A 20,409-nucleotide genomic window follows, 5' to 3' on the forward strand; every position below is an offset into this window, starting at 1 on the left:
GCTTTTTCCCCTTGTCGCTCTCAAATGCTGATTTCCTCTGGCTATAGAGTTTCAACTAGCTTCTTTGGTGACTCTGCCAAGTCACACCTACCTTAGCAGTTTCCTTTTTGTCTCAGAATTCAGCTTTTGGAATTGAGCTCCGGAATCACTGTTCCTTTTTTTCTTTGGAGACAGACAACTCTACAAAGCAGTTCACCCTAGAATCCCACCAAGCGAACCCTGGTGTTTGGATTTGGGGAAGAAAGCCCATCTCCAGTGCCTACTTGGGGAACTCTGTTACTTACACTGTAGTTTTTTTCAGGTGAGATGCTAAAGCCTATGTTCAAGAAAGGCAAAGAGAGAGATGTGTGGCTTTTTCCAACACTCAGACAATAAAGTCAAAAATAGTACAATTAATAGGGAACCAACTTTACTAGAAACGATAAAGCAATAAACTGGACAGAGATTCAGATGAATTTACAAACAACACATAGATCACTGATAGCCCCCTCTTTTAAAGGAAACATGTATATATCCTCTCACTAGCTTTATTCAAGTATGGACAGAAATAAACCTCAAGAAACCTTGTCTTTTCATTTCCTACATTAAGCTAGAGATGTCCATATGGGTCTCTCTTTGGATAGCTCTCTCAAAGGAAACAGAAATTCCTAGAGGAGGGTCGTGGGCCAGAGAATAAAACAGGCTTCCAACAACTCACGATTTGTAAACTTTAGTCGGATGTCTGGATTATAATTAAATCAAAACTTGGAAGGCATCTGGGGAAGGGTAGACAGGCTGAATGAGAAGTAGGACAGGGTTTACTAAGCAAATCACGGTGTAGGAAAAACAGATAGCTAACTTTTATGAAATTTTATTTTAATAAAGATTACAATGGCCAAGGGTTGGCCATCTAGACACAGCTAACAAAGGACACCAAGAAGTGGTTGTGTCTCTTTGTTCACATTCTACATAGAAAGTAAAGCAGCAGCAGGAGAGGCTCCTTAGGAAAAAGAGCTCTCTCCTTTCATGAGGCCTTCACAGTAATAGAGGTCAGGAAGTAAACAGACCTGGCTGTCTCATGGGGCCTAACCATGACCCCCAAACAGTCAACCCAAGGGAAAATTCCACTTAGTCCAAGTTAAGCTGACAAAAGGGGTATCAATATTGCCCATTAAAGATAGGTTTATTTGCTCTGACCTAAGCTGCTTGGCAATCCCATGGTCTAAATAGAAAAAAAAAAGGCTATTTTATTTTCTCTAAAAGCAATAAGCTTATGTCCAAAAGATTATAATTTCTTAGAGATATTGCCAACCCTGTCAATATATGAAAGGCAACTCACATTTTCTCTCCAAGTGACTCTAAATTTTAATCTTTATTATCCTTTCCCAGATGTCACAACTCCTCTCTGCCAGATTCTCTATTATTTCAAGAGACAAGAATATTCCTTAAGGCCTCTTTTTGAATATACATCTTTCTGATATCATGTCTCTGGTTTCTCTGAAGACTGTCACATCAACAAACCTATCTTGTGCCTGGATTCTAGGCTTTGAAAATAATTGTATCAGTTTAGCCAGGCACAATCAACATTTCTCTCTTACATGCTTTCTTCAATTCAAGCAGAATGTTTTGTTTGCACCGCCCCAATTCTATGCATAAAAGTGTTGATGCAGAAGTTGGCATAACTGTGAACAGAGACAAACCTTTCTGCAAATAAGACAACTGTCACTCATGGACCACAGGAAGATTCTATTCTGAGACTGGTCTAACATAACATCAGCTATGGAAGTCCTAGGAGGGTATGGCTTGTGGAGTAATACCCTGATTAGTGTGCACCGAAAGCTCACAGTATTTTTTTTTTAAGCATCAAAAAGCCTTGCTCCTCTAGAAACGTTTAGCGCATTCAAGCCCACACACGCTCAGATAGTAATGATAATCCTTTCTTTGTTTGTGGGATTTGGAAGAGCTACAAAGAATAAAAAAAGCCACAATATTTTGACAAAGTGATGCATTCTTCTGTAGGTGTAGTTGATGGAAACTTTTGGACTTTCCCTGTTCAACTGATAAAATTGCAATTATAATTGCAAGAACATTGGCGTATATAAGATTTTATAGGCATACAACAGATAAAGACACATGCTTATTAGGTGTATATGAAGTACCTTATATTTTTTAAATCATCCATTTGCATAAAAATGTACAGTTTTAAAAGTATTCTCTGATACATTATCATGACATTTAGTATAAAAATAATTTATTACTCAACTAATATTTAAACAGCATCATTGATTTTCTCCACTTCTGATTAAATGAGGAAGGGTGTTGGCAATTTTTTAAAAATTTAATAAAAATTTCTACTCACCTGTTTCCAAGCAAGATTTGAACTGATATTTAGTATTAAACACAGGTAAAACAACAACATTAAAAATCAAAGACAAGACAAGGTAAAAGGAGTAGATATTTCCAAGCAATTGTAACAAGTTAATTGTCACAGTTGGGCCATGAATTTGCCTCCACAGGTGTCAGCATTTGCTCACCAGATGGAACTACTGAAACTCTGCGCCTGTTTAACAGGGTGTTTCTAGACCTCTCTCACCAGCAGGGGCCCTGGATTAATTATACTGCTTTATTTCTCAGAAAGTGGTGAGAAATCTTCAAGGAATCTTGAAGGATGCCTATTTTTAAAATGCAGATTCCTGGGCCTGCCCTAGGCTCTCTGGAGATAGGGTTCTGGAATTTGCATTTTCATATTACTCACCAGCTGACACTTTTGCTCTCTAAAATTTGGAAACCACTACCTTCCTGGGAATGGTGTCAATTGCATGGGAACTATAGAAAAGTCAGCAACAACGAGATAGAAAACTGTTGTAGTGACCAGCCCCTTGGATATTGCTTTATGCTTTGCTATTTCTGCCCTATACAGGAAATATATTGAAATGCCTGGTCCACAGTTCACTTAATTTTTTATTTTGAATGGTCCCATCCATGTGTTTGAACTCCTCTGACTATTATGTTATTCTCTTTCCAGCATCCCATTCCCCCATCTGCCCATCCATACTTTTTTGGTTCCTGCCACAAGCCCCTGATAATTGTGCATGCCCCATAACCTGCTGGTTACTCCTGAGCCCACTTTGATAGGTCTGCATGTGCTACAGTCTCTGCTTGTCTCGCTGGGATTAATTCACTCCATGCTGGTCATGGGTCCGTCTGAGACCCTCCCTACTCCAGCTTCTAGCCATCAATGCCTAGGTATGGACCTACATTGGAGAAATTATCTGTTCTTTGTTCTTGAAAGATATTTCCAGTTTACTGGCTTTATTGGCTTATTCTCTGTATTTGAGGTGTGTATCTTACACTTTTCCCACTCTCAGACACAGTCAATCGCCCTTGCTCTTTTCCATTTTCCCCCATATATTTATTGGCTTATGTTATTGTCTTATGATGTGCCTCTTACATTTGACAATTTCATATGAAGTCATATCCAACATCCGGCCTTTAAGTTTACGGTCCTAATTTCTACACTAAACTTATGAGTTCTCTAGTCATATATTTGGGAATTCATCATCATTTAACATTCATTTACCCCCAAGTAATTTTGTTTATTCTTGTTCCCTGTGAAGTTTTGTCTTTTGCTAAAAATTTACAATAATACTCCCCCTCCCTCTTTGTGGAATCATTAAGACTCCTGTCAAAAATCTTTGCTCCATTCTTGAGAGGTACCCATTGTCCCTAACTCAGAGCCTCCCTTTCTGGTCATATACCACTCAGGAAATCATTTTTAAAAGAGCATGGACAGCACATTCTGGGAGTTTTCTATGGTTATGCTGCTTCCAAAGCAATCTGCATGAATATTCAGCAATCTGCAAGAAGACAAGATAGAAATACTACCTCTACACTCATCTCCTTTATTCTTCTACTCAAGACTTGAAAGTGTTTAGGATGCCTCCCACTTTTCTTCAAACTGATCATACAAGCCAGGACAAGTGCAGAGTGGCCAGTGGGTGCAGAAGGCTTAGGATCTCACTTCTGAATTTTGGAAAAGTTTATCAGGGGAGGCAGCACAGCAGATACAGCACATCAGGTCTGTAACACGGGAAATTCCAGAGCAACCCATAGGGAATCACACTTAGCTCCTCATGAGACTTACTCACAGGATTTCTTCCATCAGTCATATGCCAGAGCCGCTTCATACTAGTTGGAGGGAGTGAGCCAATTGTTACATTTTGGGACCTTTGCAAGCTAGTCGTTAAACACGGGCATTATTAAATTATGTAAATTTACAGTCAAATCAATTATATTAAAAACAAAGGTAACAAATACTAAAAACTCACCACTTTTTAATTATTTTACTATGTTTTACTATTATCTATGCTCTTGAGATAATTTATATCTACTAAATCTGTATGGCGGAAATAATAGATGAGAGTGTGCCACTGCACATCTCTTCCCATCTCCGTGTTCAGTAACATCAAGTTGGTAATTTGAAATAGGTTACGGTGGGATATTTACACCACAGAAATCAGCACGTGCTGCAAATCAGGATTTAACCAACCCTCTCCTCCGACCCCCAGCCAGTTGTTAAATACGTACTAGCGCATTATTTGCTGTGAACCCAGCTCACTTAGTATTAAGATGGAAAGTGCAAAAGTACGCCATGGTTACGGGTCAAATTTCCCATCTTAACTTAAAACTTTCTCACTGCCCCCAATCTGCTTTCCTTTCCATATGGTCCAACATGTCTCAAGCCAAGGCCTGTGGAAACACGACCTATATCAAATAACTTACCTGAATAACATTCACACTGGCCCTCCTTTAAAAAATCTTCAGGAATTCTTTCATATAAATTTTACATCTACTTTTTCTCTGCTTAAAGTCCCTGCTCTTTTACCTGCATTGTCTCCTATACCCTACTCTGCACTTGTGTGTCTATGTATTTATAGCTGCGTGTTTGGGTTTATGTGTTCATATCTGTATATACTAGATAGTAGCTGGGCAGTTACTTCTGATTGACTAACTTTAAATTAAAATATCTGTAATTTAAGCCCAGCTTAGTATCTTCTAAAACACTAGAAGGTGAGATCATTAACTGTCTTAGAATCAATACTTGAGTCCTTAAGAGAGAATTCAGGAGGTTAGCAAACATTATTAAAAGATCAGAAAATGGATTCAGGAAAATCTAAAGAAAATAAGACTCTTTATGCGGCAATGATAAGGCTAATGGGGAACTGAAAGTGATCATGGAGAACGATTGGGAATTTTATACAGAGAAGTCTTTGTTCTCTGTTTCCACTCACAGTAAGTCAGGAGAGATTCAACTTACAGCACTTCATCTAAAGAACAGTAGAAGAATTCAGTAAGAGAAAATTATCTAAAGGTTTTCTTTCTCCTAAAGTTGTTTTTAATCAACGTTTTAATCAATGATCCTACAGAAGCTGAATTTGAAGGTAGAGAGTCTAATTACGAAAAAGTCACTCAAAAATATAGTCAGTGGGAGATGGGATGTCTGAGTTGTCCCCACAAACAGATATGGACTCTGGCTTTCTAATATCCTACAAAGTTCTAAGCTTAACTGAAGATCTTATTTAGTAAGGTTACCCCAAGTAGAGTGTGTACGGTTAAGGAATAAGGATATAAATACCTAAGACACATGATACCAAATTTGACCAAAGAAACATCCTGTCTAAAACCCTGCTTCTGATAAAGTCACTGAAGTTATTTTGCTGGAGAGCATATGAAAGCCTCTAATAAACAACTTCCCCTAATATTTCATGAGGCCCTTGTGTTTGTCTAGTCTCATTTTGAACCAATTTATGTATTAACTTGCTATGCACAATTTATGTGCAATCTCCTGGTAATTACTTCCCTATTTTTTGTTGCCACTCTAATGATAGACATAGTTTCTATACAAGTTTCTTCCAGTATCCTGGAATTTGCTAAATCTCTGGGTATATATTATAATATTTTTGAAATAGAAAAGGTAAAAACCACTAAATGCATTCATTTATTGGTTAATACAATTAATTCAAATGAATAAATCAATTACTTTAAAAAGTCGGAATTAACCTTATTCAAGCTCTACAATATTTAAGGCTTCTAGGGAATTTTGTAATTTGGCCTCTACTTATCTATTTAATGTTTTCTCTCACCACCACCTTTGTCCAACCTACTCCAAATGCTTCAACTGTAGTAAATTACTAAATTACTTTCAGTTCCTCATGGAGATTTGGCAGGAGGACATTTCCTACTTCTGGAGGGCCTTTCCTTCTACTGTGAAAACACCTGACTCATCCCTGGCATCCCCTACCCCTAGTTTAAGTGCTACCTCCATATGTGTCCATAGCACTTTGTGCTTGCCTTCCCCAGGAATATCTGAATCTCTCATTAGGCTTTCAGGTTCTTGAAAACAGGGACAGTGTCATTTTTGTCCATCATTGTATCCCAAGGTAGTAGATACTCAATAATAATTATTAAATGTGTAAATCAAATAAGTTGGTGGATTTTAAATAATAGTATCACTAGGTTCTCAGTCTAGAGGCCAGTCTATCAACTCTGTGCCTTTGAAGTTGAAATTGAAGAATGGCCCAACTTCATGGCTATTATATTCATCATTTTCTGAATCATGCCAGGAATCATGAAGTTTCCCAAACGCAAATTCATGATGATTTTACACACATGTCATTTCATGCCTTTGCTTTCTTTCCTAATGATGCCTGGGTCTTCATTGGACTTTTTGGCTAATATCTTCAGATAATACTTGTAATGGTTTCAGTGTCTTTTTTTTCAGGTAGGAAATAATTATTTGGAATTATCATCCTATAAGCATGGTTTGTAGGATAGAAAAAAATCAGAAACAGTGAACTGAGTTTACATTTATCTTAAGTTAGATTCTGTATGTTACCAGCAGCACAAATTGTCTCTCTTTGTCAAAGAGAGCTGAAAAGCTATTGTAAAGTTCAAGAACATCTCCCCTAAGGAACAAAAACAGGAGAAAACTTCTGTTATGATGAGTGAAATCAAACAAACCTTGATTCTGAAACAGCTTTTTTCTCAGAAAGATGACTTTTTAAGGGAGGAGACCAAAACAAGAGTGAAAAACCAGAGGCAAGGACCTTGGGACCAGTAAAAATTAGTTAAGCATAAAGGGATCTGCTTGAAAGTTATGTATACGGAGAACAGAAGAGTGTTATGGCAGCAAAGTATGAATTAAGAAAAGATGTCTTGGTTTATAAAAGCTTTTACTTGGTTTTATTCATCTACTCTAAGATGTATGATACTTTAAGATTGGAAAGCAATTTTCTTATAGTTTTAATGAAGACATTTTGCTTTTTTTTTTAATTTTAATTTTATTTATATATATTTTTTGAGACAGAGTCTCACTCTGTTGCCCAGGCTGGAGGGTACTGGCACCGTCTCGGCTCACTGCAATCTCCGCCTCCCAGGTTCAAGCGATTCTCCTGCCTCAGCCTCCCGAGTAGCTGGGATTACAGGCAACCGCCACCACCCCTGGCTAATTTTTATATTTTTAGTAGAGACAGGTTTCACCATGTTGGCCAGGCTGGTCTCAAACTCCTGACATCAGATGATCCACCCACCTCGGCCTCCTAAAGTGCTGGGATTACAGGCATAAGCCACCACGTCTAGCCTTTGATATTAATTTAAAACCAGTTTTCAGCTTATAAGTTATTTAAATTATTTTTCTATAATAGACTTTAGGTGCTTCTAGATGATAGTTTCTGAAATAAATCATCATTTTAACTCCAAGTCCAGTCTCAGGAAATTGTAGGTGAATAATGAAGGTCACTTTATGATAATTATTAGTGAAAATATAGTTATCTGCTTAGATCATTATTGGGAACAAGCACATTTTTCTTTTTCTTTGAAAAGAAAAAGGGTCAAATGATATAAATCTTCCACTTGTGTCTCATGATATCTAAAGATGGGTGCTTAAAGCATAAACATCTCTTTTTCTGCCTCTCTCCATAAACTTGCTTTCTTAATGATTTTAATCAAATGTTCAGGTGAAATGGCATTGACTTTATATCATGAGGCTTTGAAAAGCAGCTCAAGAGAGTTGAGACACATTCAAACTAGTCATTGTAGTAGTGATCACAGATCATTGTGATGGCAGGGACAGGATAATTGAAAGATTCTCCTCTCTAGTCCAAAAAAAGTCAGCTGCACAAAGACAGGGCTGGGGAGACAGAGTTTAGTGGTGCATGTATAAAAAAGATGATCATTATCTAGGTTCATGCCCTGAAATTGGTTTGTACATCTCACTGGTTTATTTTAGTCTGAACAGATCCAATTTTTTCCCATAATATTAAGTTTTTTGAAGTACTTAAGGAACGCTGTTTAATTTAAAGTCTTGTAGGATGTTCCTCATTTTTGATTTGTCTGATTATTTCCTCTTGATATCCAATTATTTACTTTGGTTCCTCTTTCCCCTGAATTTCCTGTAAACAATAAGTTGGGTCTTAAACAGGGGTTGACACACTATGATGCTGGGACCAAATCCAATCTACTGCTTATTTTTATAAATAAAGTTTTATTGGCACATAGCCATACCCATTTGCTTATATATTGACAGAGCTGAGAAGTTGTGACAGAGACAGGGTGGCCCACACAGCCTAAAATAATTATGATCTAACTCTTTCCAAATAAAATTTGCCAACTCATTGACTAAGAAATTGATTAGGTTCAGGTAAAATATTTTGGCACCAAGGTGATGTACTTCATATTATACCATCATGAGGCACACTGTCAAGTTGCCCCACTGTTGTGATACTGAATCAGTAGACTTGGTTAAGGTGGTGATAGCCAGCTCCCTCCATTGTAAAGGCATACTTTTCCCCTTTTAATTTAGTAATTCATGGAGTTATATTTGGTTCTGTGTAAATGTCTGATTTTCTGAAAAATCCTTTACCTAAAAGTTTCACCATCCATTGATGACCCTGAATTATTACACTAAGAAATAAAAAATGTTATTTTCCAAATCTATTATTTCTTTAGCATTTATTAGCTGACACAATAAAATAGCCTAAACTCACCCTATAATTTCCCTGCCCCAGACCTGGAATCAGTCATTTGTTTCCCAGTTGGTCCAGGTTCCTTTAGGCGGGAAATAACATCTAGAAATCAATATCTAGATACTAGGTACACTCATTGCCACTGGAGTGTCATTGTTTCTAGGCCCTTACTGTGATGCTTTCTAGAGAGAGAAAAATGTTCATTTTATATTTAATATTAGTTTTGAAATTTTCATTTAATATTGGTATTTTTCTTTTATACTGAGTCCTAGTCCTGTTAATATTAATATGTCAATTTATATGTTTTATTCTACTGCAAATTTAAAATATTTCAAAGTCTCAACACCAGTGTTACCATTAATAATAAACCTAAAGAGTGAGGTTTAGGATTTCTTTCCAGTACTTTTTCCCTAAGAATATATCCAAATAACATATACAGAGTACTGTTGTCTTTCATTCGTTACTTTTTTTTTTGAAGACAGGGTCTCACTCTGTCACCCAGGCTGGAGTGCAGTATTATGATCTTGGCTCACTGCAACCTCCACGTCCCAGGCTCAAGTACCCTCCCACCTCAGCCTCCTGAGGAGCTGGAACTACAGGTATATGCCACCAACCCTGGCTAATGTTTTTGTATTTTTTGTAGACACAGGGTTTCACCATGCTGCCCAGGCCGCTCTGGAACTCCTGAATGTAAGCAATCCACCCATCTTGGCTTCCTAAATTGCTGGGATTACAGGTATGAGCCACCAAGCCTGGCCCAGAGTTTTCAAGTTAGTTAAAATAGTTTTTTCCTCATGTGGTTATATTGTCTTAGTTGGGAGGGGTTATAAAAAACATTTTTAGGACAATTGGGGAAATTTGAATATGGCTAGATACTAATAGATATTATGGAATTACCATTCATTTTCTTAGGTATCACAATGGTATCGTGGTTAAGTAGGTAATTGTCCTTATTCTCAGCTAATTCATGTCAACATAGTGATAAAGAGTCATGATGTCTGCAACTTTCTTTCAAAAGCCATGGCAAAACAAAGTGTGTGTGTGTGTGTGTGTGTGTGTGCGTGCGTGCATATATATAGAGAGAAAGAGTACAAACAATGAAGCAAATTGGGCAAAATATTAAAAATTAGTAAAACTGGGTAGAAATTATTTGCACTATTTTTATAACTCTTCCTTAGCTTGAAATTTTATCAATAATTAAAATTTAGAGAAAAGGGTGGGAGAGAAAGAAAAATATTATCACTGTTCCATGTGAATTTTTTACAGTGTTCCATACACATACACACAAACACTTTCCCACTTTGGGCAAAATTAATTAATGTATGTATCCTGGGGAAAGAAGCTTATAAGTTTCCTCTGTTTTAGCAGAAGGGTCAGACCATACATAAGGCTCTCAGTGTTACCCTGTGGAAGTGAATAGGCAGAAAGGAATGTAATCAGATGAGAATGGCGTCTTAGGTTTAACAGAATGTCAAGTTTTCTCAGCTTTCCTTCATTTCAGTTCAGTTTTTCTAAAGGTGAGATAGAACCCAAGTATTTAAGAATATTTTGCTTTTAAGCAGCAATACTAATGTTCCCCGCGTCTTCCACCATCCTGCTAGACATGGGATTAGTATACATTTTGTGGAAAGGGTGCCAAACAATAAATATTTCAGGCCGGTAGGCCATACAGTCTCTGTTGGCATCTATTCAACTCTGTCATTGCAGCACACGAAAGCAGCCAGAGACAAATAAACTTGGCTCTGTTCCAACAAAACTTTACTCATGGACACAGAAATTTTAATTTCATTTAATTTCTACACAACACAAATTCTTTTTTATCTTCTTTTTTAAGCCATTTAAACACGCAAAAACACATTCTTAGCTTGCAGGCAATACAAAAAACAGGCAGAGGGCCAGATATGGACTAACCCAGAGAACAAAAGGGAAAACTTACAATTGAATCTTTGTGTTAGCTGTCCTTTAGCTGCCTAGCTTAACTTTGGTGAAGGAAAGGGGCTCTCTTGGATGGTGCGACAGGTTTGAGCAGCACTATACTCTTAAGCCATTGAGCAGAGAGCAGGAGACTCCTCTGAGCTCTCCAAGATTAAAGAAGTCCATGAGCTGCTCTAAGTTGGGAGGCTTGCTTCTAGTTTGCAATCAGCGTGATTGAAGGAGTCATAATGAAGGTAATGGTAACTGGAACCTTGGTCTGTTAGTCCAGAATCTACTCAGAGTTGGAGAGCAATGTCTTATTTGCTCCCTTCTGCAAGTGAAGCCACCTTACCCACTGTCTGTGCTTTGAGGCCTTTACCTTGACAGGTCAATCTCATGTTAATATATCTGTGCAGTACAATGGGTTTGCTTTCAGATATGAACTTGTCTTATTTAAATAAATATATATTAGATACTGATACAAATAACTTCCTAAGCAATAAGCTTTATTTGTAATAATTTATATCCTTTAACTATAATGCCATAGTGATCCTGAACCACGACGTGTGGGCATCATTACTGTGGTGTCCTCTGGCCAGTGAGGATTTTCCTCCTAAATCCTCCTCCACTAAAATGGCAAATGAGTTGAAAGCATACTCCCTACAAAAAGAACTCATAAAAGAAAGACCTTATAGGGATGGAGACAGATATGGGGAAAGAGAAAGATATAATATCCTCAATATTAAAAGTTTGTTAGGAGAAAGATTTACATTTGTTTCACATGGTCTTAAACAATAAAAGGAGGACCAATGTGTACCAGAGACAGATCTGAGCTTAGTATAAAAAAAGGAATAAAAAAAGGAAAAGAAAAAAATTCTATAGCTATCAAAAGATAAAATACAATGCCCTCAAAGATAGCAAGTTCAACATCAGGAGATGGACATGTACCTAGGATGTATGAAACATAGGAACACTTAGTAGAGAAGTGGAAGAGATTTAAACATTAAAACCATTGAGCTAGATGACTTTTAAGATTTATGATCTTTAATACTCAGGCTTGACAATTTTGAGATGGTACTCTTTCTTTTGTTTAGAACAAAAAGGCAAACATAAATAACCAAGAGACAATTCCTTATTCTTCTAGTTTAACCAGAACTAAAACAAGTGTGGTTCATTCAACCATAACAAATCAGGGCCCTACCATTTGTCTAGTAGTGGTTTATGCTAGTTATTTTCCTCTTCTCAATGAATATTTATTGAGATTGGGTTACCTACAATGTGCCAGATACAAAGGTAGGATGGTGAAGACAGATACAAATTCCACTTCCATAGAATTTACTAGAGTTTACTGGAGAAGATAAACATTTAACAAGTAATTACAATACAAAATGAGTGTTAAGATTGTACAGGAAAAGGGCACTATGGTGGATTTTGATATGGGATCACAAATTATTTGATACTCCTTCTATTGAGAGTTTGGATCTAAATGCCTTCTACTTGAATCTCAATGGGCCTTATAATTACTTTGACCAGTGGATAAAATAGAAGCAATACTATGTGATTTCTAAGACTAAGTCATGAAAGCTTTAAGGTTTCCGCCTTTTTTGATGGAAGACAAGCTCCTGGAGCTCAGAGGCATTATATAGGAAGTCTGGCTCCTCTGAGGCCACTATGCTTTGAAGAAGCCAAGCTTCATGGAGAGGCCATGCATCGCTCCAGATGACAGTTCCCAGCTACACCCAGCTTTCTAGTCATCTCAGCCCAGACGAAAGAAGTCATCGGATTATTCTCCTCCCCAGCCATTCAAGTCCTCCAAGCTCAAACTCCAGAAATTATGAAGCAGAGACAAACTATCCTCTCCATGTCCTGTCAAAATTCTTGACTCTGTCCAAATTCATCTCAATAGGCATCATAGAAACATACACCAAGAAGACCTAACTTCGACAAGGGCCCAAAGAAGGTCTCACTGAGGAAGTCACATTTGTGCAGAGACATGAAGAACACATGAATATAGTCAGCCACAGGAATGTTCTCAGTAGAAGAAACATCCATCTGAAGACCCAGTGGATCTACCAGGAACTGACAGAGCCCAGCAGTCTGGAGAGGAGTAGGAGGGGCAGGAGTCTAGTGACAGATTAAAGAGCTAAGCAGAGTCCAGCTTTGGGTATCCCATGGGCAACATTAAGGCATCTGAACTTTACTCAAAGTGTGAAGAAAAACCACAGAAGGGTTTTCAGTATCTGAATGACATGACTAGCTGTGTTTGCTTTGGGGCAACTTTCTTCAGAAGTAGGTGTTGTGGCTGCAATTCAGGTGAGAGAGGATGGTGGCCCTATCAGGGTGATAACAAAGGATATCAATATGCAAAAGGTAAATTTCCAGAATTTAATAAGCCCTTGGCTGTAGGAGTGGGGAGTAAGAGAGGGAAGAGTCACCTTGGGCTTCTGATTGGGCAGTGAGTACATCCTGTTGTCATTTACAGAAAAGGGAATGCTGGAGGAAGAACAGGGTGGAGAGAGCGATGAATACCTTTACCTGAGGCATGGAAAATGTGAAGTGCCAGAGAGACATCCACATAGCAAAGCCTCAGAGACAGCTGGCTAAACATTGTAGATAAGGAGGAAGGTGTAGAGAGAAATGAATATAACAGTGTGTATTGTACTCCTGGTGCTTTATATACATCGTTTCCTTTAATTCTGCTAACAACCACTTGGGTGTGTTCAGTGACATCGGTAACTTGACTAAGTTCATAGAGGTAGGAAGTGGGAAGGTACGGATTTTAATACAGATTTTCTTACTCCACATTAAAAAAAGACAATCATAATGCCAGATGATTCTTTGTAGGTTTGGAAGGTAGCAAAATCAGCATTTGTGAATGCCACTCCAGTCAGTTTAGTGAGTGACCTAAACAGCTAACAGTATGAACACGGGTCAGAACAACAGAAAGCTGTCCAGCTGGTCCAGGTCATGATGCAGACGGCAATGCCACTTGGCCTTGATGCAGAGAGTTCACTGGTGTCCCGGCGTGTTCTGGGTGACTAGAATGTCTTATAGAGCACGTCAAAACCTTTATAGGTTCTCACATAGTAGAGACCTTCAGGGTTCTGCAGCACAATCATGCCGTCTTTACAAGTTTTAAGTTTTCTTTTAAGATCTAGCTCTTTAATCACTATTGGACCCTGGTGATCATTATGATAATTATCATTTGTCAAGCAGATACATGTAGTAGGCATTGTAGTAAGTGTTTTCCATGTTTTAGTGTGTTTATCCCTCACAAGAACCATATGAGGTATGTATTTTTTTAACTTCCAGTTCAGAAACAAGAGTTTGGCTCCTGATCTTAAGATACCAGGTAACAATGAGACTCAGAGCTATTCTAATGAGCTGGGTGTCATCTGAGCCACCAGATGCTTCTAGGAGTGCCTAAGCAGTACCAACTTATGAAACCAATGTGGAATGGGCGTGAAGACCCAAGTAATTTACACAGACAGGCAGCTCCCACTCCGCATGCCACTCCTGCCACAGCAGCATCCCTCCTTCAACCCACACCCATAGCCCCTAAGACCCCCTCTGGAGAAAGGAAAAAATGAGCCAGTTTTACAGCTGGATCTACACATGCACTGGTCCAGACAGAAGCTGAGTGCTGGGATTGATGGTACTGCTCAGAGAAGTCCCTGAAAGGGGATTGAGGAGGGAAATTTACCATGCAAATGTAATTTCAATAGGATGATTTCCATGTTCACTCTACCTGATGTAAAGAATTAGTGACTGGCTCATATTAGTACTCAACAAATAGTTTTTAACAGATAAATAAAAGATGGATTAGTAACATTTTGTGGGCAGTAGCTAATGGTTTGGCCAGTAGGTTATGGACATTGAAGGAATAAGATTGGAGGATTTGTGAAAATAAGTCTCCAAAAAATTGTTGGAATTAGTCCAGAGTGCACATGTATTGTATGGAGGTGATTTTAAAGAAGTAGGTGGGAGTCATGGCCTACTATGTGTGTATCAGTCTTCTTCTCCAGCAACCTGCCACTTGCTCAATGGGCTTACGATTAAATGCTCCTAGTGATGGAAACAGGGGCTATGGACTGCTCAACCATGTAGGTTGCTTTTATCAAGGCTAATCTGACTACTGTACCTGTGAGTCCTTAGCATGGTATAATACCCCAAGGGAATCAGCCAAATTTAGCCAGTTCCAATATTTTATTGCACACTTTTATCATGGAAAGGACAGAAAAAATAAACTGGATTTTCTTTCACTATACACTGTTTTTGTGCCAACTGTGTATCCATAATATCCCACAGGGCATTGTTTCTTCCTAAGGAAGTCCATTTACTGTGTAAGAAGTAGAGCAATAGACTGAAGCGCAGGCATTCACCACATCACCCGGATGCTGCTGTCCTTATGAAACGACAGATAGCCAATTGAAGACTCCGCTACAGAATGAACTGGGAAGCAATATTTTCTGAGGTTCAATGCTGTTTTGTAAGAAGTGATTTTGCTCTGATTAGTGACCAATATATGGTGCCATTTCTCACAAAGACAGAATATGCACATAGTTGTACCATTAAATACAAGTGGGAATGGTGCTTTTCACAATAACCCCAAAGATCCTTTAACAAAATTTCGGTTCCCCATCCCCAGGACTCCAGGCTCTGCTGGTTTTACTTCTAATGCTTCCACCGGAGGACAACAATGGTTACATTGACTTAAGATCTGATGCAAATGTTTGCCTTTTGGGGTTTGTCATACCATGAAGCAAACAGACATAAAAGAAGGTTACAGTGTTGGTTGGAACAATAGACCTATCAAGGGGATATAGGAGTGCTATAATTTAATACAGGCAGGGAGAAGCAGATGAAATCCAAAGAATTCCTAAGACACCTTATGGAATTGTATGCCAGGGATAAAAGTCAACCTCTGCAAGTAAGTCCTTCAGAAATTAAGGTAGCAGTCAACCTATTAAGTAAAGAACTGCAATCAGTCAAGATGCTGGCTGAAAGCAAAGGGCATATGTAATTCACAGTAAAGAAGGGAAATTATAAATCTGAATTATGATCTTGACCATTTGCAGAAGCAAGGACCACTTACAGAAAGGTGTTCATCCTTGATCTGACACACACACACACACACACACACGAACACATACACACTTTCTGTTCACTTCCTTCACCTCCCTTTTCTATACTATTTTATATGAGGTGTTGTTATTGGTAGTGAACTTTAAAATTCCATTCACAGGTCATGGAATATCAAGATAGATCATGACAAGATGAGAGGATGATGGGACAAAAAGATATGACCTAGGGATCTTGGATTTGGAGCTGGATGCTGTCACAAATAAGACTTTAAGTTTATTCCCTTTGGGAATGAAGTGAGTACATTTTGGGTTGTAAAAGATAAAACAACAGTGTTAGGTGGAAGCAAATTTTTTGCTGTTTTAAGTATAGAAAGAAGGCTATGTGTTGATTTTTCCAACTAAAACTGTGAACTGTAGAAGGTGTTCTCTTTCTTTTTTCTCAGCTTCTGAGCCCCCTTCCTCCTTTGTAGAAATCCCCACTATAAGCGGAGGCCTGGTGCATGCTTTCCCAGCCTCCTTTGCAGTTAGAGCATGAGTGTGGGACCTGAGCTCAGCCCCATGGATGCTGCACTTAGAAGCCAGTGGTGCAAAGAAGCAGGGCCTGTTGAGGAGCTGTTAGGACCCTGAATTGGGTGGCATGATAGGAACAGGAACAAAGGCAGTGTTGCCAGCAGAGATGTCCAATGTCATGAGACCACAGAGGAGGAGGCACACCATGGTGTCCAGTAGTCATAGTTAAACTTAAGAGGATAATTCCAAAGGGAGTTGGGTTCCAAACCTGACTCTTTTCTGTCTTCCCAGATTTCATTATTCCCAACTGTTTGGTAAGCTTGGGTCTGTGGCCTAACTGATGCTTCTGTGGGTTAGTCAAATATCTTTCTGGCTGGGCACGGTGGCTCATGCCTGCAATCCCAGCACTTTGGAAGGCCAAGGTGGGCAGATCATGAGGTCAGGAGATTGAGACCATGGTGAAACCCTGTCTCTACTAAAAATACAAAAAAAGTTAGCCAGGCGTGGTGGTGGGCACCTGTAGTCCCAGCTACTTGGGAGGCTGAGTCCACAGAATGGCGGGAACCTGGGAGGCAGAGCTTGCAGTGAGCCGAGATCATGCCACTGCACATCAGCCTGGAACAACAGAGTGAGACTTCATCTCAAAACAAAAAAAAAATCTTTCCACAGAAATCTTTTTACTACAAAATTTAACTAGAAAGGATTTCTGTTGCTTGTAAGCTAAAACCTTTGTAAATGCAAGGAGGATGGACTAGATGCATTGTAAGATTCCTCCCAGCTTTAAAATTATGTGACACTATAAAACTTATGTTAGAATATATAACGAAAATAACCCCAGATTATAAACATACTCCCTTCACTAACCTTCTAATTCTTATTTAATATCATCTGATGGCTGTATTTATGTATGTATAGATATAAATAAACATAAATGCATATTTTTATACATACATTTTTTTTTCAGGGGTAGTCCCCCAAAAGAATAAACTTCAAGTGCCTGGAGTTCTATGGTATCCACCAGGGTACTGGCATATTGTAAAAGCTACCATTTTATTTCTCCCAATCCATGGCTTTATTCTCCTTTCTTCATTTAACCCATACCGGATAAGTTTCTGCCTACCTAGCCCTGCAGCCTTATAAAATCTTTGCAAAGTTTATGCCCAAAAGGTCAGTATTTCATTACTTAAAACTGCTTATTAAAACTCCCTAAGAGGTTAGTAATAAAGACATCAATAAAGTATATAACAGTTGCCTCCATATCACTCACAAATACTGGGTGACATACTGGAGGACACAGCATCCTTTGCTGCTGAGGAAGCTGCAAAGCATTTACCTCTGCATATAGGCATAAAGGCTGCTAGAGAGAAAGGTCGGGTTACCCACAAAGGGATGCCCATCAGACTAACAGTGGATATCTCTGCAGAAACCCTAGAAGCCAGAAGAGAGTGAGGGCCAATATTCAACATTCTAAAAGAAAATAATTTTCAACTCAGAATATCATATCCAGCCAAACTAAGCTTAATAAGTGAAGGAGAAATAAAATCCTTTACAGACAAGCAAATGCTGAGAGATTTTGCCACCACGAGGCCTGTCTTACAAGAGCTCCTGAGGGAAGCAGTAAATACAGAAAGAAAAACCAGTACTGGCCACTGCAAAAACATACCAAATTGTAGATCATCAACACCATGAAGAAACTGCATCAACTAATGGGCAAAATAACTAGCTAGCATCATAATGACAGGATCAAATTCACACATAACAATATTAACCTTAAATGTAAATGGGCTAAATGCCCCAATTAAAAAACACAGATTGGCAAATTGGATAAAAAGTCAAGACCCATTGGTGTGCTGTATTCAAGAGACCCATCTCACGTGCAAAGACACACATAGGCTCAAAATAAAGGGATGGAGGAATATTTACCAAGCAAATGGAAAGCAAAAAAAAAAAAAAAAAAAAAAAAGCAGGGGTTGCAATCCTAGTCTCTGATAAAACAGACTTTAAACCATCAAAGATCAAAAAAAGACAAAAAAGGGCATTACATAATGGTAAAGGTATCCAAGCAACAAGAAATGCGAGCTATCCTAAATATATATGCACCCCATACAGGAGCACACCGATTCATAAAGCAAGTTCTTAGAGACCTACAAAGAGACTTAGACTCCCACACAGTAATAGTGGGAGACTTTAATACCCCACTGTCAATATTAGACAGAACAATGAGAGAAAATTAACAAGGATATTCAGGACTGAACTCAGCTCTGCATCAAGCAGACCTAATAGACATCTACAGAACTCTCCACCCCAAGTCAACAGAATATGCATTCTGCTCAGCACCACATTGCACTCACTCTAAAATTGACCACAGAGTTAGAAGTAAAACACTCCTTCGAAAATGCAAAAGAACAGAAATCATAACAGTCTCTCAGACCACAGTGCAATCAAATTAGAATGCAGGATTAAGAAATTCATTCAAGGCCAGGTGCGGTGACTCATGCCTGTAATCACTGCACTTTGGGAGGCCGAGGTGGGTGGATCATGAGGTCAGGAGATTGAGACCATCCTGGACAACATGGTGAAACCCATCTCTACTAAAAATACAAAAAAAAAAAAAAAAAAAAAATTAGCCAGGCATGGTGGCAGGCACCCGTAGTCCCAGGTACTCAGGAGGCTGAGTCAGCAGAATGGTGTGAACCCAGGAGGCGGAGCTTGCAGTGAGCTGAGATTGTGCCACTGCACTCCAGTCTGGGTGACAGAGCAAGACTCCATCTCAAAAAAAAAAAAAAAAAGTTATTTGAAACCAATGAGAACCAAGACACAATGTACCAGAATCTCTGGGACACAGCTAAAGTAGTGTTTACAGGGAAATTTATAGCACTAAATGCCCACAGGAGAAAGCGGAAAAGATGTAAAACTGACACTGTAATATCACAATTAAAAGAACTAGAGAAGCAAGAACAAATAAATTCAAAAGCTAGCAGAATACAAGAAATAAATAAGATCAGAGCAGAACTGAAGGAGATAGAGACACAAAAAACCCTTCAAAAAAAATCAATGAATGCCAGAGCTGTTTTTTTGAAAACATTAACAAAATAGATAGACTGCCAACCAGACTAATAAAGAATAAGAGAAGAATCAAATAGACACAATAGAAAATGATAAAAGGGGTATCACCACTGATCCCACAGAAAAACAAACTACCATCAGAGAATACCATAAACACTCTATGCAAATAAACTAGAACATCTAGAAGAAATCAATAAATTATTGGACACATACACCCTCCCAAGTCTAAACCAGGGAGAAGTCAAATCCCTGAATAGACCAATAGCAAGTTCTAAAGTTGAGGCAGTAATTAATAGCCTTTCAACCAAAAAATGAAAAGCCCAAGATCAGACAGATTCACAGCCAAATTCTCCCAGAGGTACAAAGAGGAGCTGGTACCATTCCTTCTGAAACTATTGCAAACAACAGAAAAAGAAGGATTCCTCCCTAACTCATTTTATGAGGCCAGTGTCATCCTGATACCAAAACCTGGCAAAGACTCAACAAAAAAGAAAATTTCAGGTCAATATCCCTGATGAACTTTGATGTGAAAATCCTCAATACAATACTGGCAAATCAAATCCAGAAGCACATCAAAAAACTTATCCACCATGATCAAGTTGGCTTCATTCCTGGGAAGCAAGGCTGGTTCAACATATGCAAATCAATAACTGTAATCTATCACATAAACAGAACCAATGACAAAAACCATGTGATTATCTCAATAGATGCTGAAAAGACCTTCAATAAAATTCAACACCCCTTCATGGTAAAACCCTCTCATGCTAAAAACTAGGCATTGAAGGAACATATCTCAAAATAATAAGAGCTATTTATGACAAACCCACAGCCAA

At 38.5% G+C, this 20,409-nt stretch overlaps 1 protein-coding gene and 1 long non-coding RNA gene across 4 annotated transcripts in view; one reads left to right on the plus strand and one right to left on the minus strand.

Moving 5' to 3' along the window:
- The window catches only part of LOC111546179, a 67,788-nt gene that overhangs the window by 26,712 nt on the left and 20,667 nt on the right, over positions 1–20,409 (plus strand). The window contains exon 4 of the long non-coding RNA XR_002732675.2: positions 15,565–15,698. This is a non-coding gene — a long non-coding RNA (uncharacterized LOC111546179). The remainder of the gene's footprint in view (positions 1–15,564; positions 15,699–20,409) is intronic.
- The window catches only part of CCDC148 (coiled-coil domain containing 148), a 292,285-nt gene that overhangs the window by 21,541 nt on the left and 250,335 nt on the right, over positions 1–20,409 (minus strand). The window lies entirely within an intron of this gene.

Source organism: Piliocolobus tephrosceles, chromosome 11, assembly GCF_002776525.5.
Source record: "Piliocolobus tephrosceles isolate RC106 chromosome 11, ASM277652v3, whole genome shotgun sequence".
Taxonomy (NCBI): Eukaryota; Metazoa; Chordata; class Mammalia; order Primates; family Cercopithecidae; genus Piliocolobus; species Piliocolobus tephrosceles.